Source organism: Papio anubis, chromosome 15 (genome assembly GCF_008728515.1).
Source record: "Papio anubis isolate 15944 chromosome 15, Panubis1.0, whole genome shotgun sequence".
Lineage (NCBI taxonomy): Eukaryota > Metazoa > Chordata > Mammalia > Primates > Cercopithecidae > Papio > Papio anubis.
The window spans coordinates 73,751,742-73,776,743 of record NC_044990.1 but is presented as its reverse complement, the minus strand read 5'-3'; the positions used below and the strand labels follow the sequence as shown (position 1 = coordinate 73,776,743).

Here is a 25,002-nt window from a genome sequence, read left to right as displayed (position 1 = left end):
TGTGTGGCTCATGCCTGTAATCTCAGCACTTTGGGAGGCCGAGGCAGGTGAATCACCTGAGGTCAGGAGTTCGAGACCAGCCTGGCCAACATAGTGGAACCCTGACTTTACTAAAAATACAAAAATTAGCAGAGTGTGGTGGTAGGCGCCTGTTATCCCAGCTTCTGGGGAGGCCGAGACAGGAGAATTGCTTGAACCTGGGAGGCGGAGGTTGCAGTAAGCCGAGATTGTGCCACTGCACTCCAGCCTGCATGACAGAGTGAGACTGCATCTCAAAAAAAAAAAAAGTTTTTCTGGAAAGCAGTTTCACAGCAGAGCAACAAGACTGAAATTGCCCCAGTCAGCCTTTGCTGACTGACTTCCCTCTTTCCGTTAATAGCACCACCGCACCCAGTAACTAAGGCTTGCGTCCTCAGTTATCTGCATGTAGGGAAGAGTCTGGTCAGTGATAAGAGGTAGTTGATCTGTTGCCACGTCTTGACTGGAGGCACGCAATGATTCCAGATTCCAACCCAGTCAATACACTGCAGGTTTCATCTTTACAAGGCATAGCTCTGCTGCTTTCTGTTCCAGAGCCTTTGGTGGCATCTTTTTTGGCATTTGATACTCTCCTTTTCCTGGTCTTAACTTAGCTTTCCTACATTCTCAGATATCCATTGTTCCTGGACAGTCAATATATGATGGCTTTCCCCTGATCACACCTCATATTTGCTGTCCTGTTCCCTTAGCTCATGCTATGTACCCTGGCTAGAGTACCTACCTCTCAGCTCGGCTGCTAAAATTCTCCCTGAAAACTCATCCATTGACCAACTTCTAGTCCATTATTCAGAGGATATGGAACTGCTATTTATTTATTTATTTATTTATTTATTTATTTATTTATTTATTTGAGATGGAGTCCCACTCTGTCGCCCAGGCTGGAGTGGAGTGATGTGATCTCAGCTCACTGCAACCTCCGCCTCCTGGGTTCAAGTGATTCTCCTGCCTCAGCCTCCAGAATAGCTGGGATTACAGGCACCCACCACCACGCCCAGCTGATTTTTGTATTTTTAGTAGAGATGGGGTTTCACCATGTTGGTCAGGTTGGTCTTGAACTCCTGTCCTCAAGTGATCCTCCCACCTCAGCCTCCCAACGTGCTGGGATTACAGGTGTAAGCCACCACGTCTGGCCCTATTTATTTATTTATTTATTTATTTATGAGATGGAGTGTCACTCTGTTGCCCAGGCTGGAGTACAGTGGTGTGGATCTCAGTTCATTCCAGCCTCTACCTCCTGAGCTCAAGTGATTCTCTAATCACAGCCTTTTGAGTAGCTGGGACTGCAGGCATGTGCCACCATGTCTGGCTTTTTATTTTTTGTAGAGACGACGAGATCTCACTATGTTGTCCAGGCTGGTCTCAAACTCCTGGACTCAAATGATTCTCCTTCCTCAGCCTCTCATTCTGCTAGGAATACAGACATGAGCCACCATGCCTGGCCTGGAACTACTATATATTTAGACATTATAATTATGTAGTGCTTCCTGTAGGCAGGGGGGCTGTTCTAAGTACCTTACCAATAAATATTATTAAATACTAATAACAAACCTATGGGGTGGGTACTATTATTTCCCACGGTCACACAGCCTTTGAGTGGCAGAGCCTAGGTTCAAACCAGGTAGGTGACTTAGCACAGAGTCCCTGCTCTCAGCTGCAATGTCATGTACCTCTTGATTATAGGTGCTGAGAACAGCGACCCCAGTCCCTGTCCTAAGGGGCTTATGTTCCAGTGGGAGTCAAACCATATACATTTTTGAGTCTCTGCTGTTTGCCAAGCACAGGGGACGGGTGTCTGCCCAAAAGGCCGTATCATCTGTGTAGCTGCTAGACACTGTTAGTTCCATGTGGACAGTGTCCTTGCCTGTATGTGTCCCAAGTACCTGACCTAGTCCTGACACAAAGTGGCTCAGTTGGCTAGGCAAGGTGCCTCATGCCTGTAATCCCAGCACTTTGGCAGGCTGAAGCAGGTGGATGGATAGCTTGAGCCTAGGAGTTTGTGAACAACCTGTGCAACATGGTGAAACCCTGTTTCTACAAAAAATACAAAAATTAGCCAGTCATGGTGGTGCATACCTGTAGTGTACCAGCTACTCGGGAAGGCTGAGGTGGGAAGATCACCTGAGCCCAGGAGGTTGTGGCTGCAGTGACACATGATCACACCCCTGCACTCTAGCCTGGACAACACAGTGAGACCCTGTCTCAAAAAAAAACCCCAAAACAATAACCAAAAACTCAAACCAAACCAAACCAAAACAAAAAGAAAAAAAAAAAAAAAAAAACCCCAAAATGGCTCAGTTACTGTTTTTGAATGAGCACACAGGACCAACTTTGTTGTAATTCCAATAATTGTGATTACTCCTTCCACTTTCTCTTTGTTGAAGGGGATGCTAATTACAGTGATGAAAGAAATTCTTAATTTATCTCTTCCTTTCCCTGTAGGTCTAGAACATTTCCATCACTGCAGAAAATTCTGTTGTGGCCAAGTGCTGTGGCTCATGCCTCTAATCCCAGCACTTTTGGAGGCTGAGTTGGAAGGATCACTTGAGGTCAGGAGTTTAGGACCAGCCTGGGCAATAGGATGAAACCCCTTCTCTACTAAAAATATAAAAATTAGCCGGGCATGGTGGCATGCACCTGTAATCCCAGCTACATGGGAGGCTGAGGCATGAGAATCACTTGAACCCAGGAGGCAGAGGCTGCAGTGAGCCTAGAGTATGTGGCTGTACTCCAGCCTGGGTGACAGAAGGAGACTCTGTCTTGAACAAAAAAAAAAAAAAAAAAAAAAAAGATTCTGTTGCACAGCATTGCTCTGGTTTAGAGGATTAGATCCCTAAACAGTGAAAATCTTTTTAAAAACTTGCTCAAAACCAGATGTACCAGTTAGCCTTCCCTCCCAGATTAGCAGGAGCCTGGGCTGAGGGGTGAGGAGCAGGAGCCAGGAGTGTGATAGTGGGTGGCTAGACCCAGGTGAAAGGGACCTGAGATAGAACCTCAGGGATGATGGCCTCATCATCAAGAGCAAATACCTGTACAGCCCTTACTGTGTGCTTTATGCATATTGGATCCTCCCAACAACCCTGTTGAGGTTGGTACTTTATTATCCCTAGTTTAAACATGAAGAAATTGAGTTACATAGAGCTTAAGACATTTGCCCAAAGTGACACAGCTAACAAGTAGCAAAGCCAGGATTGGAATCCAGGCAGTCTGGATTCAGAATTGCCACTCTTTTTTTTTTTTTTTTTTTTTTTTAAGATGTAGTTTGGCTCTTGTTGGCCGGGTTGGAATGTAATGGCACGATCTTGGCTCACTGCAACTCTGCCTCCCAGGTTCAAGCAATTCTCCTGCCTCAGCTTCCCCAGTAGCTGGGATTACAGGCATGCGCCACCAGGCCCAGCTAATTTTTTTATATTTTTAGTGGAGACGGGGTTTCTCCATGTTGGTCATCAGGCTGGTCTCGAACTCCCGACCTCAGGTGATTTGCCTGCCTCAGCCTCCCAAAGTGCTGGGATTACAGACGTGAGCCACTGCGCCTGGTGCCACTCTTCTTTTTTTGAGATGGAGTTTTTCTCTTGTTGCCCAGGCTGGAGTGCAATGATGTGATCTCGGCTCACGGCAACTTCTGCCTCCTGGGTTCAAGCGATTCTCCTGCCTCAGCCTCCCTAGTAGCTGGGATTACAGGCATGCACCACCACACCCGTAGAGATGGGGTTTCTCCATGTTGGCCAGGCTGGTCTCAAACTCCTGACCGCAGGTGATCCACCCGCCTTGGCCTCCCAAAGTGCTGGGATTACAGGCGTGAGCCACTGTGCCCGGCCCCCTCTCTTAATCTCTGCATTCTGCTGCCACTCAGCAGGAGATACTCATCAGAAAAAAGATCCTTCTGGCTGCAATATAAAGTTAGAGGAGGGCAGGAGTGGAGGGAATGAGTTAGGAGCTAGCTGCAGTCCTAGCTGCTTGGGAGGCTGAGATGGGAGCACTGCTTGAGCTCAGGAGTTCAAGGCTGCAGTGAGGTATCATTGCGCCACTGCGCTCCAGCCTGGGAGACAGCAAGACCCTGTCTCAAAAAAAAAGAAAAACCACACAAAAAGTTCAAGGTGGTTCTGGGATTAGCAGCATTAGCAGCAGCCTGTGTTTTAATCAGTCCTCCAAGTGATTCTGATGCATGCTGATGTTTGAGACCCACTGCCATAGGACCAGTTTTTAAACTTTTTTTTTTTTTTTTTTTGAGATGGTGTCTCGCTCTGTCGCCCAGGCAGGAGTGCAGTGGCGCTATCTTGGCTCACTGCAACCTCCGCCTCCTGGGTTCAAGCGATTCTCCTTCCCCAGCCTCCCAAGTAGCTGGGACTACAGGTGCGTGCCACCATGCCAGGCTAATTTTTTGTATTTTTAGTAGAGACAGAGTTTCACTGTGTTGGCCAGGATGGTCTTGATTCCTGACCTTGTGATCCACCCGCCTCAGACTCCCAAAGTGCTGGGATTACAGGCTTGAGCCACTGTGCCTGGTCAGTTTTTAAACATTTTGATCATGTTCTACAAGTTTCACATATGTAATGACCACAAGATATGTTCTCTTTCTCTCTCTCACACGTACATATTTAACATACTTTAGGCTGGACACGGTGGCTCACGCCTGTAATCCCAGCACTTTGGGAGGTCAAGGTGGGCAGATCACAAGGTCAGGAGTTCGAGAGCAGCCTGGCTAACTTGGTGAAACCCTGTCTCTACTAAAAATACAAAAATTAGCCAGGCATGGTGGCATGCACCTGTCATCCCAGCTACTCAGGAGGCTGAGGCAGAGAATTGTTTGAACCCGGGAGGCAGAGGTTGCAGTGAGTCAAGATTGTGCCAGTGCACTCCAGCCTGGGCGACAGAGCAAGACTCTGTCTCAAAAAAAAAAAAAAAAAAAAAAAAGAAAAGCATACTTTCATAAAAGTTTCAAGAAACAGTGTTCTGACTTAGGAAACATGTGACACACTGATATTTTCGATTCTGTTTCATTAAACAAAGTGCTTTGAGACCTGTTTAGAACCCCTGCTCTTGAGCAGATCCACAAGGTTGCTGTGCTGCAAGGGTGCTCTTCCAAAGCCACCTTCAGTGGGTCTTTCCTGGCTTTGAAGAAGCCTTTCGCTTCCAGAGCTTGGCCCAGGGAGTCCTTGTTTCTCTAAGTCTGGACCTGCTCCTTTATCACCCATGTTATGGGCTGAATTGTGTCCCGCTGAGGTTCATATATTGGAATCCTGACCTCTAGTACTTCATTCCGAATGTGATTGGGTTTGAAGATAGGGATTTTTTTTTTTTTTTTTTTTTTTTTAAGATGGAGTCTCTCTGTTGCCCAGGCTGGAGTATAATGGTGCGATTTCAGCCCACTGCAACCTCCACCCCTCCCAGGTTCAAGCGATTCTCCTGCCTCAGCCTGCTGAGCAGCTGGGACTACCAGTGCGTGCTACCACATCCGGGTAATTTTTGTATTTTTAGTAGAGACGGGGTTTTGCCATGTTGGCCAGGGTAGTCTTGAACTCCTGACCTCAGGTGATCTGCCCTCCTTGGTCTCCCAAAGTGCTTGGATTACAGGTGTAAGCCATAGTGCCTGGCCTGATTGTGGTTTTTTTTTTTTTTTTTTTTTTTAGCAGCCTGAGCAGACTATATTATAGCCCACAAGCCTCACAAAGATATTGACTGGAGTTAGTGCCACTGTTTGTCATTTTCCAGAGCTGCTTTGTAGGGCAGTAATTTGTCCTCTATTAGACTGAGCTCGCCAGGGAGTTTGACACTCTACTCCACCTGCTTATTATAGAACCACTCCTTCTTTTCCTCATGGTTTTTGGGTTGAGTTCAGGTAAGATCCCTGTAATTCTTCAGATGTGGAACCAATCTTCATAAACCCTTCAGAATACTTTGCTTCCTTCTGAATTACTACAGACAAGCAGTCTGGGAGGTCCAAGTTTGTATAATTATTGTTCTTAACATACTGTCACTCATTATTGTTGGTGTTCGTTTCTCAATGCCAGATGGGGTGTGTCCTTGGCACAATCGTGTCTGGTATAAGCTGTTCTGTTCTTTCAGGCAGAATCACTCAGACTCATGCTCTCAACTCTCTCTTTTTTTTTTGAGACAGAGTCTCTGTCGCCCAGGCTGGAATGCAGTGGTGTGATCTCAGCTCACTGCAACCTCCACCTCCCGGGTTCAAGCAATTCCCCTGCCTCAGCCTCCCAAGTAGCTGGGATTACAGGCGTGCGCCACCATGCCCAGCTAATTTTTGTATTTTTAGTAGAGATGGGGTTTCACCATGTTGCTACCATGCCTGGCCTGAACTTTCTCTTTTAAATCTACATGCAAATTACCTGAACTATCTGACTTTTGGGAAAACCCGGGCAAGTCCTTAGTATCCAGTATTAAAAAAAAGAGATGGCTGTGTTCTCTTAGCAACTCGAAATCGTCTGTCTTCTCCCCCTTTAAAATATGATGTCCTTGTTTTTCCTTAAAATAAATGTTTTAAAGAGAATATTAGTCCATTTGAAGAAGCCAAAATAGAATCTCTTCCCCTCTCCTTGTCACTGTCTCTGTTGAGTGGATTTTGGTCATTTCTGCTCGGACTTGCCCAGAAAATAGGCTGCAGTCTGTGGAAGGGAAATTCCACACAGCTGCCTCATGTCCACAGTTCCTCGGGAGGAATTCCTTTCCTGTAAGGAGGAGACGTATTTTCTGAGAGTCCCTTCCAGGAAGGATGAGGTGCAGCAGGAAGGAATCCCACAGAGAGCCGTCTCACAGACACACAAAAGGGAAGGAATTGCCTTAGACTTCTGGGAATTGGAGAGTTTTTTTTTTTTTTTTTTTTTTTATTAGAGGACAAAACAAAGTGAGCAAATGGCAGCTACTAGTGACTGACCGTATCAGGTTTTGGAAAAGTGGAAAAGTAGGCAGTGGGGGTTTTGTTGATTGGATGGAATTCTGCTTGGCAAACTGTAGATGACCCTGAGGAAGCCTTAGCCTTTTTTTTTGAGATGGAGTCTCCCTCTGTCACCCAGGCTGGAGTGCAGTGTCATGATCTTGGCGTGCCACAACCTCTGCCTCCTGGGTTTAAGTGATCCTCCTACCTCAGCCTCCTGAGTAGCTGGGATTACAGGCACCTGCCACCACACCGGCTAATTTTTTATATTTTTGCCAGAGATGGGGTTTCATTATGTTGGTCAGGCTGGTCTCGAACTCCTGACCTTAAGTGATCCACCTGCCTTGGCCTCCCAAACCTTAGCCCTTTTGATTCCCTGACATCAAATGCTACTTCTCTTGGAGAGTTACACTGTGAGAAGTTGGTGACGGGCAACATGGGAACCCAGGCTGGTGTCAGAAACTCGCCCAGAGTCGCAGGGACAAAGCTGTTGTGAGGGTTCCTCCCTGCGAGAATTTTAAGGAAGGAAATGGTGAGCACAAACCTTGGCATTTAAGGACTGACAATGCTGAGATGTTGTGGTGGGTTCTTGAGTAGGGCTCAAGTGTCTTTCCAGGGTGGTGGTCCCAGGGAATTGGGCTGGAAACAAGGCCACCCGGTCTCAGCTCTGTGGTTCCTGGGGGGCCCTGTGGCTCCAGGAGCTCGTGAACATGGCGAACCCCACTTCCCCATCCCGTTTCTGCCTTCCCTTCTGTTCTCTTGACAGTCTGTTTTCTACCCCCTGGGGTCAGCAAATCAGCCCCATTTACCGGTTTCCACAAAAATTCATGCACTGTGAGGGCTTGGGGATTTCTTGAAAATTTGGGTTGAGGTATTTCAGGAGGGCCTTGCTTCGCCCCTTTCCGCTCCATCTTCCTCTCTGCCTCCCACTTCTCTGGAGTAAGAGGTACTGCCCTCCTTATCTCAGCCATGTCATTCTGATCACTGTAGGACCGGCTGAGACCTTTTAATGAACAGTTTCCTACCCTTTTAGGCAACCATCTGTAAGACAAGGTAGATTGCTACCCTAACCATGATTAACATTTGCAAACACTGCCACAGTGCAGCCACTTTCTTTGTTTCCAGCTGAAGAAATTGAGGTGCACAGAGGTTAAATTTCGTGCCCAAAGCAATACAACTAGCAAATGTAGGAGGCTGGGCTGCTTGATTGACTCCCAGCTTAGAGATTGAAAGTCACATGCGAAGCGCTTTGGCAGATAGAGAAGGGGGAGTCATATTCCAGTGTGCATTTTAGTTTGTGCTTTTTCTGTCCTTGAATTAAGAAGTGTGACGTGTGCCTCCAAAAGCATAGCATGCTACAGAAATGGATTTCCTTTCCTGGGGTTAATAATCTGCTGGCCAAATGTTTATCTCTGTAGTATCCTGTGTTTCCTGATGCATTTTAACATTTGGTTAAATTGTAGAGAAAAGGGTTTGCGTTCTTTATATCTGGATTTTCTATTAGACCACATTTCTATGTGTTGTATTTGCATCTTTTTTTTTTTTTTCCCCAGAAGGAAGTGATTGGCTGTAACAGTTTCTCTCCAACTCTGATCCCTGAGGAAGGGAAAAAAAATACCTTGGTTTGATATGAAATTAGACTAATAGAATTGCTAATTATCTGAGTTCATTGAGTCGGGTTTTTTTTTTTGTTGTTTGATTGTTTGTTTTCTGAGACAGGGTCTTGCCCTGTCTCCCAGGCTGGAGTATAAGTGGTGCGATCATAGCTTACTGCAGCCTCGACCTCCCTGTGCTTGGACTCAGGTGATGCTCCCACCTGAGCTTCCTGAGTAGCTGGGACAATAGGCATGCACCACCGTGCCTGGCAAATTTTTGTTTTGGTTTTACAGAGGCAGGGTTTTACCATGTTGCCCAGGCTGGTTTCAAACTCCCTGGCTCACGAAATCCACCCGCCTCAGCCTCCCAATGTGTTGGGATTATAGGCGTGAGCCACCGCTCCTTGCCTCTCTGTCTGGGCTTTTATCAACTTGGTCCTCCTGAGAACCTCTGCCTTGATCACCCATCTAGAGGAACCGAGGACCTCTGCCTTTTAAGTCGTCCGTTTCACCTGTACCAGTTGGCCCAGGACAATTGTGGTTTATATCCCTTATCACACTGCCATTATTAAGCTCCCCCTTTCACTCCTAAGAGTATCCCAGGTTAGATTATATGACCATGAATGGAGCTGAAGCTCATATTACATAAGGTATACAGGCCCTCTAAAGCCGTGGGGCATAAGCACCAAGTGGACAGGGTGATGTAAATATTTGCTAAACTTTTATCCAAAGTAATGATTGGGAAAAACCTGTTAGTATCCCCACTTGAGCAGACATCTTCAGAAATAACCTATAACCTGTGCTTTGTACATAAGAACAATGGCATGTGGCCTTCTGTCCTCTGACCCTGGGTTGACCGCGGTAGGGCAGGGGGTCAGACTTGCGTCCTCCAGTGGGGTGAGTCCCCTTGGTGGTGACTGTCCTGGCTGTTGTTCCAATCTGAGCTAGTTTCTTCGTAAGTCAACTGAAGGTGCAGTATTAACCCTGCAGGGTGGACTGAGGAATGTGTTAGCCATGCATGCTGCCTTTCTCCAGGACCTGAAGCCCCGCCACCCTCTCATAGGGTCCCTTTTTCTGTCCCTTCTGCAGGACATATTTTGTGATCTCTGCCCAAACAGAGGCAACACACTTAGTCATTAAGGATTCTTCTGTAAGTGCATTAGGCCTTAGGCTTCAGCACTTGCTGTTCTCTTTGCTTGGAACTTGCTGACCCTGCTCTTGTCACTGGGGGCTCTGTCCTCCTGGGAAACTCTGCCTTGACCACCCATCTAGAGTAACTGCCCCCATTCACTGCCATGGCTCCCTCCTTTCTGTGTGAATCTTTTTTTTTTTTGAGAAGGATTCTCACTCTTGTTGCCCAGGCTGGAGTACAATGGCATGGTCCCAGCTCACTGCAACCTCCATCTCCCAGGTTCAGGCAATGCTCCTGCCTCAGCCTCCCAAATAGCTGAGATTACAGGCGCCCACCACCATACCTGGCTAATTTTTGTATTTTTAGTAGAGACGAGGTTTCACCATGTTGGCCAGGCTGGTCTTGAACTCCTGAACTCAGGTGACCTACCCTCCTTGGCTTCCTAGTGCTGGCATTATAGGTGTGAGCCACTGTGCCTGGCCGCCTGTGTGGATCTTATTGTTACTCTGAACCCCTCTTTTTAGTGTGGTTGCCTTTCCCCCTGCCTGCTCCCTTCCCCAATGCGAGCTCTGTGAAAATGATCATAGGTCTAGAACCTAGAAGGGTGCCTGTTAGTGGTGGATGCTTAAGAGTTAATTTGAATTAATGAGGTTAATAATTCTTATCTCTCCATAGTCCTGTTGTTGAGATTCCTGGTTAGAAAAAAAAAGTGAATTGTGGGTTGTATACTTTATTTATTTAATTTATTTTTTTTGAGACGGAGTCTTGCTCTGTCGCCCAGGCTGGAGTACAGTGGTGCGACCTCGGCTCACTGCAACTTTTGCCTCCCGGGTTCAAGCAGTTCTCCTGCCTCATCTTCCTAAGTAGCCGTGACTACAGGCATGTACCAGCACACCTGGTTAATGTTTGTGCTTTTAGTAGAGACAGAGTTTCACCATGTTGGCCAGGCTGGTCTCGAACTCCTGGCCTCAGGTGATCCGCCTGCCTTGGCTTCCCAAAGTGCTGGGATTACAGGCGTGAGCCACTGCGGTTGGCCCATGGGTTATTAATAAAGGCATCTCTATCTGCTGTGGTTTGAGAGGGGTTGAAGGCTACTTCCCATGGGAATGAGTGAGGAAGAGCTATTGCACTCTGGTGTCTTTGAGGGAAACAGAGAGGGGTAGCGCCTTCTCTGCTCTTGGGTTCCACAGCTGGGGATTGGGAGATTACTCTTTTATCAACTGGTGTTTGTTTTTTTTTTTTGAGGCAGGGTCTCACTCTGTCACCTAGGCTAGAGTACAGTGGCATAATCACAGCTTGCTGCAGCTTTGACCACTTTTTTTTCTTTTTCTTTTTGTTTTGGAGATGAGTCCCGTACTGTCTCCCCGGCTCGAGTGCAGTGGTGAGATCGTGGCTCACTGCAGCCTTGACCTCCTGGGCTTAAGTGATCCTCCCACTTCAGCCTCTGGAGTAGCTGGGACCACAGGCATATTCCACCATGCCTAGCTAATAAAACACTTTTTTTGTAGGGACTAGGTCTTGCCATGTTGCCCAGGCTGGTCTCAGACTCCTGGGCTTAAGCAATCCTCCCGCCTTAGCCCCTCAAAGTAGTGAGATTATAGGCATGAGCCATTGTGCTCAGACCTGAAATTTGTTTTAAAAAGTGCCCTGGGAGTCACTATGGAGTATTCTCTCTAGATTTATTTCCTATTAAGTAAGCCCTTTAACAGACCATGTATGGCAGCTTTTTGAAGAATGTTTTAGGTCTTTCTAAATTTGCAGCTATTCGGGCTGAGGATTGGCATGTTTGTAATTGACCTAATGCTTCAAAGAATGGACTAGTTCAGCTGGAATTTTCTTAAAATCTATCCCATTGACGTAGTATTGCACAAGGAGAAAAGTATATGATTTATAATTAGCGTACCCACTTTAACTCTGAATAACAGGCATAAAGGTTATTACATTTTAAATCAGTGTTAATAGTTTTAGACAGCTGTTCTTTGTTACTTGATTTGTTTTTTTTTTTTTTTTTGAGACAGAGTCTTACTGTGTCACCCAGGCTGGAGTGCAGTGTGGAGATTGCAGCCCACTGCAGCCTGTATTTTGAGGGACAGTTGTTTTTGCTCATTAGAGTGCTGCTGAGAGAGTTGATTTCCTAGCTCTAGAGTCACTGCCAAGAGTCCTAAACACTTTCCTAGAAGAGAGGTGGTAAGGATGGTTACAAAGAAGCAGGACTGATTGGTGTAGAAATTGGTTTCATGTTCAAAGCCAACATGGAGATGGGAGAGTTTTGGATCAGACCTGGCACAGGGCCACAAAGGCTTTGTGTATTTTGTTTACGGAGCTTAAGCAATCTCAGTTATTAGCTTGTGGATAATTACCAGAAATGTGAACTTAAATCCGTGCTTATTTATTTAACCCCTTGCCTTTTCTCCTAAGAATGTAGGGTGCTGGCATTATAAAAATTAAAGCAAAAGCAAGGCTCTACCACTTTCATAGTGGTTCTGCTTTACTTGCAGTAAAATCATAGCGGGATGACCAAATTGCCCTTCCTCTCCAAACTTCATACCATTTACTGTAAAATAATGTGGATCATAGGGTGATGTAGGCCAGGGGCTGAAGTCTGTGTCAGAATGTTCCTGTGGAGGTTTGTATGTTAAAAATTAAAATGAGAACCCGTTTTATTTTATTCTATTTTATTTTATTTTATTTTATTTTTTGAGATGAGTCTTGCTCTGTTGCCCAGGCTGGAGTGCAGTGGCACAATCTCAGCTCACTACAACATCTGCCTCGCGGGTTCAAGAGATGATCCTGCGGGCAGCCTCCTAAGTAGCTGGGATTACAGGTACCCACCACCACAACTGGCTAATTTTCATGTTTTTTAGTAGAGACAGGGTTTCACCATGTTGGCCAGGCTGGTGTCGAACTCCTGACCTCAAGTGATCCACCCACCTCGGCCTCCCAAAATGCTGGGATTACAGGCGTGAGCCATCTCGCCTGGCTTATTCTATGTTGATTTTTATGATGGTCAATGAGATGTGGCCACAGGAGGAGGCAGAGGAAGTGCTCAGGAAGGCCAAGGTTATTATACTCACAGGTCCTAGGGACAGGAAGCATGTCGTGTCATGTCCTGCAGGGCCATATGGGGAAGCATCAGTCTTGGTCCCCCCTCTAGGAGCATGAAGGAGCAGGAGTGAGGGGAGAGCCTGGGCCGTGGTCTTTCTTGAGATTTCATGGACAGGGCAGGGGAGTGCATATGAACGGTTTAGAATTGGCTAGTTTGAATAATTTTGGCAGGCTGTAATCTACAGGCGTGGTTTCTAGTTGCCTGTTATCAGGCCCTGTCATGATACAGGTGAAGAAATACTGCTTCCTGGGGTGGACAGGCCAGATAAAGAAGGCACAGCTCTGGGTTGGTTGGTTTGCGTATCAGAGCTGTGCTCCTGCCTGGGCCCTGCTGGTTCTAAGAATTGGCCAGCTCTGGGAAGGACAGTCTCTCCCCAGCCAGAGAGGTTTTCAAAATGTCAAGACATCATAATATGCACAAAGTAAAAACTATAAACAGTACAAAGGCCCTGAATAGGGTCACCCTGCTGTATGAGAAATCTGATGGCCTGGCTGAAGGAGAAAGTTGCTTGGTGAGAAGCTAAAGCAGGCTTGGTAGTTGTATGAGTCTGTTTTCACGCTGCTAATAAAGACATACCTGAGACTGGGCAATTTACAAAAGAAGAGGTTTAATGGACTTACAGTTCCATGTGGCTGGGGAGACCTCACAATCATGACGGAAGGCAAGGAGGAGCAAGTCACATGGATGGCAGCAGGCAAAAAGAGAGCTTGTGCAGGGAAACTCTTGTTGTTAAAACCATCAGATCTCGTGAGACTTCTTCACTATCACAAGAACAGCATAAGAAAGACCCGCCCCCATGATACAATTATCTCCCGTCAGATCCCTCCCACAACATGTGGAAATTGTGGGAGCTAGGGAGCTACAAGATGAGATTTGGGTGGGGACACAGAGCCAAGCCATATCAGTAGTGTAAACCTGGAGCCAGCAGGAGGAGGCATTTGACAGAGCAGGAGGGTCCATGGTGCTCAAAGTCTTAGGACAAATAGTTCCCATGGAACAGAAGGCAACGCACCTGGCCCTGTTGCGTTTAATTTTAACTTTGCTGTATTTTCAATGATCCTCCAGGGAACTGGTGGCACACCCTGAGTCTGCTTGGTGGGCTAAAGACTCACAACCCGAGGGAAGGGGCCCGGAACGAAAGGAAGCTATGGCAGAGGGTGTCATTTGGGACCCCATGCCCATCCAAGCCGACAGCTGCAGTAAGGCTGAGCAAAACACTCCTACCCGAACCTCACTCTGACATTGTGGGAGGCCCTACCTTGTCAAAGCTGAAAGAAACGTCAGGAAAAGAAAATGCCCAAAATAATTGTAACACATGTGCTATTGGTTTGGAGACTTTGGTAAAAGGTTTGGAAGTTTCAGGGAAGATTCCAGATCAGCAGGGACCATGTTCTTCATAAATTGCTCTTTGAATTAGGATAAAAAAAATCAATTGCCATAGATAAAATTTCTGGGATTTTTATGAACCCAACCTGTTTTCCAGGTTAATCATGCCTAAATATCTTGTTTTTTTTCTTTCTTGCCTTTCCTGTCATGTAATGTCACTGGGGTCCTGTAGGGTGTGTGTGTGTGTGTGTGTGTGTGTGTGTGTGTGTGTGTGTATGATTTTGTGTCAGGTAGCAGGTGTTTAGGTTTGTCCAGCACGTGTTTATTTTATTTTTATTTTTTTATTTGTTTGTTTTTTTCGAGACGGAGTCTCACTCTGTCACCCAGGCTGGGGTGCAATGGTGACATCTAGGCTCACTGCAACCTCTGCCTCCTGGGTTCAAGCGATTCTCCTGTCTCAGCCTCTCCAATAGCTGGGATTACAGGCACGCAGCACCACACCTGGCTAATTTTTGTATTTTTAGTAGAGACGGGGTTTTACCATGTTGGCCAGGCTGGTCTCAAACTCCTGACCTCAGGTGATCCACCTGTCTTGGCCTCCCAAAGTGCTGGGATTACGGGTGTGAGCCACCGTGCCCGGCCCCATGTGTTTAGTACTAGATGCTAAAATCAATCTGTGGCCTTGTGGAGTTTATAATCCACTGAATTAATTTAGATTAATTCACAGGATTAATTTAGATTTCATGTTTGAATATGAAATTTGTGGTCACTTAAACAGAAACTGGGCTGAAAAGTACTTTTTTCTCTGTCTGTGAAAGGTTTTTTTTTAAGGCAAATGAACAGTATAAATTAGATTGCTTAGAGAATGTTGTAAACACATTTTACCACAGACACTTTATGTGCTCAAAGAGGCCTGTTGCAGTGGCTCACGCCTGTAATCCCAGCACTTTGGGAGCCCAAGGCAGGTGGATCACCTGAGCTCAGGAATTTGAGACCAGGCTGGCCAACATAGTAAAACCCTGTCTCTACTAAAAATACAAAAAATTAGCCAGGTGTGGTGGCAGATGCCTGTAATCCCAGCTACTTGGGAGGCTGAGGCAGGAGAATCACTTGAACCTAGGAGGTGGAGGTTGCAGTGAGCCGAGATTGTGCCATTGCGCTCCAGCCTGGGCAACAAGAGCGAAAGTTCGTCACCAAAAAAAAAAAAAAAAAAAGGAGATATATGCTCAAAGAACATGCTGGAGCATTTCCCCTAAGGAAGTTATCTCAGGTACTGGAGATTAATCAGCCTGCACCTCTTTGTGTATATTCAATACTTTAGATATTTTTTGTGAGTTCAAACTGGCTTTTTCTTAAAGTTGGTGGGGAGAGGCATGTGATCAGACTTCTTGGTTGGGTGGGAGCTTTTTAGATTGAGTCCAGCCTGTTTTCCAGGCTGTTGGCTATTGGTGATTAAAGGCCCAGGGAATCCTGCTTGTCTCCTTCCAGTTTTGTGCAGAGCTATGTCACGCTGCGTGCTCTGTTTCTGTTAGGACCAACATCTGTTTGCTATATAAATAGAAAAGGAACATAAAGCTAAGGAACCAAGAAGTTCCATTGCAAATCAGTGTCTCTCAAAGTATCCTTGATGTTTGGTAGAAGTTCTCTGCTTCCCGAAATTTTTGGACAAACATTGTGATATTCATAAATACCGAACTGCTAGGATATTGAGGGCTGAGGTAACGCAAATATTTGCTGAGGTTTTGTAGATTAATAATCTGTTAATCATAGCTGTGGCCTTAGAGAATAAACAACCTCTGTGTAGGCTTCTGCGTAAGAATGGCACAGCTGACGGGGGCCTCTGCGAACCAAAGGCCAGCGTGTGACCTTCTTATCCTCTACTTCCTAGGCCAGCAGTGACTGCCTTTGGAGATCTCATTGTTTATAGCCCTGTCTCTGACTCAAGGTGGCAGACTGTGTTTTTGGTAGAGCCCAGCCAGCCCCTATCACATTGCACACTAACGTAATCTGTCTGCAGCTGTCTCTGGATTCATTATTTAGCTGCACTAACTGGAGTTAATCATAGATCTGAGCTAAACTTTGTTATGGGTCAGGAGAGAAAGGCCATCTGGCTATTTCTTGGGTCGTTTTGGGTGTATTTTTCCAGTGCTCATCATTTGACCACCATCTTTTTTTTTTTTTTTAGACGGAGTCTCGCTCTGTCACCCAGGCTGGAGTGCAGTGGCGTGATCTGGGCTCACTGCAAGCTCCACCTTCTGGGTTCATGCCATTCTCCTGCCTTAGCCTCCCGAGTAGCTGGGACTACAGGCAGCCTCCACCATGCCCGGCTAATTTTTTGTATTTTTAGTAGAGACGGGGTTTCACTGTGTTAACCAGATGGTCTCTATCTCCTGACCTTGTGATCCTCTTGCCTCGGCCTCCCAAAGTGCTGGGATTACAGGCATGAGCCACCGTGCCCAGCCCATTTGGCCACCATCTATGAGGCATCTGAAAGAAGAGAAACTCATGGGTGATGGCTCTGCTGTAGCTTCCCTACTCAGTGTGATTTGCAGACAGTAGCATTGCCAGCATCTGGGGCTGGGGAGAAACACAGGGTCTCATGTTCCGTCCCAGACTTAGTATCAGAATCTGTACTAGATCTCATGCATGGGCCAGCCAGCCCCTGTTATGTGCTTGGTTGATGCTGGGCTGCTGCTAGTAGACCTCCCTTTCTCTTCTATGCCACAGGGTCTCATCAAACTGCAAAGGAGCTGGGTAATAGAGTCAAACCCTGTGCCAGGAATGATGGGAGAAGGAAGGGCCAGACCCACAAATGGGCCAAGGAATGGATTAGGTGAGCTAAGCTGTGGTTGTAGTTCAGCCATCACTATTATGCCCACCTTTTCTTATTCCTTTCCTATTTGTTTTTCTTTTCTTTTCTTTCCTTTTTTTTTTTTTTCCACAGCCTGGTAAAGTGGAATATTTACTTTTCTTAAATCACTGTATTAAAAGATGAAAAAAGTCATTTTTTCTCTTCCCCTTCCCACAGTCATTGTTGGTTAGAGGAAATACTAACAAAATATATTAATTTCATTTCCAACCACAGATAACACCAATATTAATAGTTGGGTGACTGTCCCTCTTCTCATAGAGAAAACCTAATGCCTATCAAATGCCCAACATCGAAGAGCTATACAAATGTGGATTTTCCGGTAGTCTTCCTCCCTCCCTTCCTTTATCCTCTCTTATGACAGAAAATTACAAACATGTGCAAAAGTAGAGGGAACAGTAATGAATCCCTGAATACCAGTCTGTCAATGACCAATTCCCAGCCAACCTTGACCCTCCTTCTACTCATTTCCTGCCCTAGATGTGTTACTTTTTTGGCACATCTGATGAGTGAAGTGAAGAATGGTATTTCATTGCTCTGTTTTTCTTTTCTCTATTCTTTGCTTTTCTTGCAAAACCCCACTCTGTCACCATGCATTTGTTACGTAATTTTCACATGTATCTGTAGGAAATGGCCAGTATATGATTATATATACGCTGTTAAATTATCCATTGAAATCACATTGTGTTCCTTCTCACTACATTTTTTAACCTTTATGTTATAAAGCAGATACAGAATATTATACAAGCAAATGTGTAACTTGGATAATTAATTATAAGGTTAACATCCTGGTAAGTAACAACCAGATCAAGAAATAAGATTTTGCTGGTCCCTGTTCTGTGTCCTGTCTAAATTCCAGGCTCCTTCCTTCCCTCAAAAAGAACTGAAAGTCAACTTCAAATTCTTTGTAGTCTATGTTACCTTTAAATCTTGATCAATGTTGTGTATTGTATATGTGTGTGTGTGTGTGTGTGTGTGTGTGTATATATATATATTTTTTTTTTTTTTTGAGATGGAGTCTCGCTGTGTCACCCAGGCTGGAGTGCAGTGGTGCAGTCTTGGCTCACTGCAGCCTCCAGCTCCTGTGTTCAAGCAGTCCTGCCTAAGTCACTAGAATAGCAGGTCAGCTACTGACAGGTTGTAGCTAGTGCTGCTGACAGGTTGTAGGCTCTGTATTTGGAAGATTTAGGTACGGCAAATCAGGGTGGCCCAGCCCACCCTGACTTCCGTCAACCAGCTGCAAATTCTATGCTTCCCATGACCCCCCTTGGGTTCAGTGAGCTGCTAGAATGACTCACAGAACTCAGGGAAGTGCTGCGCTTACCATTACAGTTTCACTACAGCAAATGGATGCCAACTGGAACCAAAGGGAGAGCCCCAAATACAAAGCTTTCTTGTCCTATCCCTGGGGAGTTGAGACCTGTCACTTTCTAGCCTACTAGTGTGTGACAATGCCCAGAGTATTACCAGCTAGGAAATCTCATCCGGGTTTTGGTGTCCGGAGTTTTTATTGGAGCTTCATTACATCAACACGATTGATGGGCTCATTGGCCATGGGATTGATCTCAGTCTCCAGTATCCCCTACCCTGGAGGTTGGGCAATAGCAGTTGGCTCAGAGCCCAACCCTCTCATCACAGGGCTGGTCTTTGTGACATGCACAGCCCCCATCCTGAGTCATCTGTTAACCTCAGCTGCTAGGGACCCACTAGGTTATATTATGTCCCTGATAATTTATGTTAGTGTAAACCATCAGGGACCACACTTCTATTACTTGGGGAATTCCAAGTATTTAGAGGACCCAGGGACAAAACCCAGCCAAATTCTTTATTATGTGAGTTCCTTCCCTTCCACTCCTTAGCCTTCATTTCTCTGGCCCTGTTTACTTTGACCACCCAGCCCCTTGTCACTGTGCCTGTAGAACTTTGCAGAAGACAAGTCAGGGGAGCTGGTGTATTAGTCCATTTTCACACTGCTGATAAAGACATACCCAAGACTGGGCAGTTTACAAAAGAAAGTGGTTTAATGGACAGTTCCAATGTGGCTGGGGAGGTCTCACAATCCTGCAAGAAGCAAAAGGCACATCTCACATGGCGGCAGACAAGAGAACTTGTGTAGGGAAACTCCACTTTATAAAACCAGCAGATCTCTTGAGACCTATTCACTATCATGGGAATAGCATGGGAAAGATCTGCCCCCATGATTCAGTTACCTCCTACCAGGGCCCTCCCACAACACGTGGGAATTGTGGGAGCTACAATTCAAGATGAGATTTGATGGCCAGGTGCGATGGCTCACGACTGTAGTCCCAGCACTTTGGGAGGCCGAGGTGGGCGGATCACTTGAGATCAGGAGTTTGAGACCAGCCTGTCCAACATAACATGGTGAAACCCCATCTCTACTAAAAATACAAAACAAATTAGCTGGACATGGTGGCAGGCGCCTGTAATCACAGCTACTTGAGAGGCTGAAGCAAGAGAATCACTTGAACCTGGGAGGTGGAGGTTGCAGTGAGCTGAGATGGCACCACTGCACTCCAGCCTTGGTGACAGAGTGAAACTCCGTCTCAAAAAAAAGATGAGATTTGAGTGGAGACAGAGTGAAACTCTGTCTCAAAAAAGAAAAAAAAAAAAGAGATTTGAGTGGGGATACAGCCAAACCATATCAGCTGGTAATGCAGCACACAGAAACAGGAGAGAGCCCAGGGGGCAATGTTACCTAGGCACTCTCGCCAAAGGGATAATGCCCCACTTACTAATGGGGGAAGATGGCCTGGCTGGCTCCCGAGAGCCTGTCACTTGTTGGTGCGAGGGCTCTGAACTCTGCTGTCTGGACGAGTCTCAGCCCTGTCACATGCAACCTGCATGCCCCAGGACAGCTACATGTCTGCCATATGCCTGAGTTTTCCCATCCATAGGGAATGGTGATAACGACACTGCATCATTTTGCTGAGGCTGCCGTAACAAATTTCTACACACTTGGTTGTTTAAGACAATAGAAATTTATTCTCTTACAGTTCAGGAGGCCAGAAGGTAAAAAATCCAGGTCTAGGCAGGGCTGTGTTCCCTCGATATGGTGGGGTGAATATTCCTTGCCTCTTCCAGCTTCTGGTGGCTCCCGGCAGTCCTTGGTGTCCTTCACTTGTGTCTGCATCACTTGAGTCTGTACCTGTGTTTACACCTCCTTCTCTTCTGTCTGTCCCAGGTCTCCCCTGCCTCTTTCTTGGAAGGACACTTGTCATTGGATTTAGGACCCACTTGGATAATCCAGGATGATGTCTTCACTCCAATGTCCTCAGTTTAATTCCATGTGCAAATACACTTTTTCCAAATAACATTCAGTCCTTTACCATGAAAGGTAATACTCACAGGTACTGGGGGTCAGGACTTGGGCATATCTTTTTGGGACCACCATTAAACCCCCTTCAGGAGCCTACTTCACAGGACTGTGAGGATTGCCTCAAAATGCTTGAACCGGTGCCTGGCACACACTAAGTGCTGTTAAGTGCTGGTGACTGGTGGGGACAGATACAGCCCGATCTTTTGTGTAATCTTGACTCCTTATTTCCCCTGATTTTAATCTTTTCCCCTTCACAGTTATCTAAGTGTACGTGGGGTACGCATATTTAATTTTCATACTAAGAGATTTTTTTAATCTGTATGGATGCCATGTACTTGCCTCTCCTTCAGGGCTGGGATTTTTTTCATTTTGCTGTCTGTGAGCACACACACAAGCCCGCAGGTGCCTAAGCCTCTTGTATGCGTGTTTTGAACTGTGTCCTCTGAGTTATGTGTCTAGGTGCATGCCCTCTTGTTAGTGTGGGTCTCCTTCCCCTCTGTAGCACTTCCTAATGTTAGGCATTTGTCCGTTACAGCAGCTATTCAGTGATTTCCTACTTGCTCAAATTCCTGGCCTCAAGCAATCCTTGAGCCTCAGCCTCCCAAAGTGTTGGGATTATAGGCATGAGCCACTGCACCTGGCTAATTTCGTGTTTTACCTCGTTAACCTTTTATTTTTATACTTTTAATCTTTTTTTTTTCTTCTTGTGTCATGCTTTTAAACCAGTACTCTAGAGTTTTCATCATTGTCTTTTAAATATTTTAACATCTGGTAGTGTCTTTTAACTTTTTATTTTGAAATAATTCAACCTGATGAAAAAGTGCAAGGGTAGTACATACATACCACTCTTGTATACCCTTCATCCAGATTCCCTAATGTTAACTTCTACCATAGTTGTCATTGTCTCTTTCTCTGTTTATACATATTATCCTTTGTTATCTGAACTACTTGAAAGTGGATTGTAGTCTGGACGTGGTTGTTCCCACCTGTAATCTTAGCACTTTGGGAGGCTGAGGTGGTTGGATCACCTGAGGTCAGGAGTTCGAGACGAGCCTGGCCAACATGATGAAACCCTGTCCCTACTAAAAATACAAAAAAATTAGCCAGGTGTGGTGGTGTGTGCCTGTAATCCCAGCTACTTGGAAGGCTGAGGCAGGAGAATCGCTTGAACTCAGGAAGCAGAGGTTGCAGTGAGCCGAGATCGCACTTCACTCCAGTCTGAGGGAGAGAGCAAAACTTGGTCTCAAAAAAAAAAAAATAAAGTGGATTGTAGACATGAGGCCCCTTACACCTAAATATTTTAGTGCATGTGTCTTAAATAAAAGGGCACTTTCCATCGTAGTTACAGAACACCCAACAAAATTCAGAAATTTATCTTCAAACTCCATAACCAGTTTCCCTGTATTAGTTTTTTGGGCCCAAGATCCTATAATGTATTTGGCTGTCATATTTCTTTAGTATCCTTTAGTCTGGAACACTTCTGCAGTCTTTTCTTGTCTCTCATGTCCTTGATAATTTGAAAAATATTCAGGTCATCACATTCTAGAATATTCTTCAAAGATGCAAAAAAATGTGATGTGACCTCATAGCAGAAATACCATAAAAATAAATACAGTATCCTCAGTGCATCGTATCCGGAGGCACACAATGGTGATGGTAACTGTTATCACTTGGTTAAGGTCGTGTCTGCCAGGTTTCCCTGTTCTAAAGTTGATTATGCAATACTTTGTTCTTTTAAATATGTGTTTTATGGGGAGATAATTGGAGGCTATGAAAATATCTTACTTCCCATGAATCTTTTACCCACTGATTTTAGCAACCATGGATGGCTTTTCAATAAGTAAATAACTTATTACTGTGGAAGTTGCCAAATGACGATTTTTTTTTTCTGATTCTATTGTTAATTCTGATCTTAATTGTTTGGCATTCTATAGTAAGAAATATTCTGTTTCCCCCATTTATTCACTCATTTATTTACAGCACTATGGGCTTATGAATAATTTTATTTGTTGGATTTGAATCCATTACACTTATGATTTATTTTGGTGCTCAGATTACCCCAGGTTTGGCCATTGGGAGCTCCTGTGTCCTTTGGACATGTTTTGGGATTCTTTGAACATTTCCTTACTTCTGTGGCACAAAAAGGTAGTCCAGACATGTCGTGTACTTTTTTTTTTTTTTTTTTTAGACAGAGTCTAGCCCAGGCTGGAGTGCAGTGGTGTGATCTCAGCTCACTGCAAGCTCCGCCTCCTGGGTTCACACCATTCTCCTGCCTCGGCCTCCCGAGCAGCTGGGACTGCAGGCACTCACCACTATGCCCGGCTAATTTATTTGTACTTTCAGTAGAGACAGGGTTTCACCATGTTAGCCAGGATGATCTCGGTCTCCTGACCTCGTGATCCACCGGTCTCGGCCTCCCAAAGTGCTGGGATTACAGACGTGAGCCACTGCGCCCGACCATCTTGTACTTCTTTTTCCCCAATCTTGGATTCAGCCATTTCTCCAAGGAACCTCTGCATTAAAAAGTTACATGTTCTTTTTAATAAGTGGATACTGTATTTAGAAACAGTGCTGGGCACTATGCACATTTTTTTTTTTTTTTTGAGACGGAGTTTCACTCTGTTACCCAGACTGGAGTGCAGTGGCATGATCTCGGCTCACTGTAACCTCTGCTTCCTGGGTTCAGGCAATTCTCCTGCCTCAGTCTCTCAAGTAGCTAGGATTACAGGCGCATGCCACTACGCCTGGCTAAATTTTGTATTTTTAGTAGAGATAGGGTTTCACCATGTTGGCTAGGCTGGTCTTGAACTCCTGACCTCAGGTGATCCACCCACCTTGGCCTCCCAAAGTGCTGGGATTACAGGCATGAGCCACCGTGCCTGGCCTAGGCATATTTATTGTTATGGGATCTCATTGCTTCTAGGCACTCTAAGCAGACAAAGCTAGGATGTATTTGCATACACAGATCAACACATATTATTTATATATTTGTGTGTATGTGTATATACACATACAGACATATGCATGTGCAGTTGGTTCTTGTTACTAGTGAAGCTCTATAAAGTCTCCACAAACACAGGACTAGTGAACACTGAACCATTGCTTCCAGGGGAAATACAGGGTTAGGTTCCTATGCGCCTTTGGTCACATTTTTGTCAGCCATTTAATATATAACCTTGTTTTATGCATGTTTCTGCTTAGAGACACTTTATTTAATATATAGTTAATTCATTAACTTTGAATTAACAGCCAGCAGCACTATAGCTCATGCCTGAAGGAAGCTTCTGTAACACACGTTTTTTCTGTAGGGCATATGACAGCCCTCTTGCGCTTTGATGCACTAGACTGCACTTGAGCGTGATGCTTGGCACCATTGTAGACAGCGAAGTCACCCACAAAAATCCCCAGAATGTGAAGAACATGGTACTGAACATCCCACAAAAGGATATTTGTTTCTACTCTAAGAGCGGGAATAAGAAGGCAGAGTGTCGGCTGGGTGTGGTGGCTCACACCTGTAATCCCAGCACAGGTGGCATTGTAATCACACCTAGGGAGGCCTAGGTGGCTGGATCGCTTGAGGTCAGTAGTTCGAGACCAGCCTTGCCAACATGGTGAAACCCCATCTCTACTAAAAACACCAAAAATTAGCCGGGCTTGGTGGCATGTGTCTGTAACCCTAGCTACTCGGGAGGATGAAGCAGGAGAATCGCTTGAACCCAGGAAGCAGAGGTTGCAGTGAGTCAAGATCATGCCACTGCACTCCAGCCTGGGCGACAGAGTGAGACTCTTGTCTTGGGGTGGAAAAAAGAAAAAAAAAGTCTAAGTGTCATTTCATTTGACTTCAGCTGGGAGCATGCATGTTGGGTGACTCAGATATTTTGCTGCTCTGTGCACGTCTGTGAAGGACTGCAGGACACCTGGAGGACTGATTTTTTAATTTAGCAAGTAGGCAAACTCGCAAGTACAGGATTTGTCACTAAAAAGCATCAAGTGTATATTGATTTCTCTATCTTTATTTAGGTATCTATTTATATAGATGTGTATTAGGAAACACATTAGGTAGACTTCACACCAGTGCTTCAAATCACAGTTCAAAATCTCATGCTTTGTTCTGGCTTTCCCTCTTTCCGTATTTGTGTCTTCATCCTTCAGTAGTGAGAAACTTGACTCCTGCTGTCCTCAACACCTTGACTTCTTTGCTCAGTCCTCTTGTTTCTCACCAGGGCCCCAGCCACAGGGGCCATCTACTTGCAGGGCGTGTTCCTTGGACCTGGTGTGCGGGGCTTCAGGGCTGTGCTCCCAGGCTGCTGCTTGTGAACTTGCGGAGAGCTGCCCCCCAGGCATGTTGCCCTAGGCTGGCCTCCCAACCTAGTGGATACTTCTTTTGATCATTGTTCACTGTAACCTCAAGCCCCTGGGCTCAAGCATCCCTCGTACCTCAGCCTCCAGAGTGGCTAGGACTACAGATGCGTGCCACTGTGCCCAGCCAATTAATTAATTAATTTTTTTTTTTTTGTGGAGATAAGGTCTCACTATGTTGCCCAGGCTGGTCTTGAACATTTGGGCTCAAGAGATCCCCCTGCCTCAGCCTCCCAAAGCGTTGGTATTATAGGCATGAGCCACCATGCCTGGCTTGAAGTTAGTTTCTTATTAACGTTTTCAGTATCATTAGACTATAGTAATGCAGTAGATTTTTGACTATTTATTGGTAT

At 45.5% G+C, this 25,002-nt stretch overlaps 1 protein-coding gene across 7 annotated transcripts in view; it reads left to right on the top strand.

Moving 5' to 3' along the window:
• Positions 1-25,002, top strand: part of ABCC4 (ATP binding cassette subfamily C member 4) — a 291,475-nt gene that overhangs the window by 17,356 nt on the left and 249,117 nt on the right. The window contains exon 1 of one of the 7 annotated variants that reach the window (XM_017951358.3): positions 16,506-16,917. The exons of 5 other annotated variants lie outside the window; for them this stretch is intronic. The gene's annotated coding sequence lies outside the window, so the exon portion shown is untranslated. Of the gene's footprint in view, positions 1-16,505; positions 16,918-20,013; positions 20,309-25,002 lie in introns of those variants that run through there. One more of the 7 variants, XM_021929724.2, reaches the window with a different exon arrangement.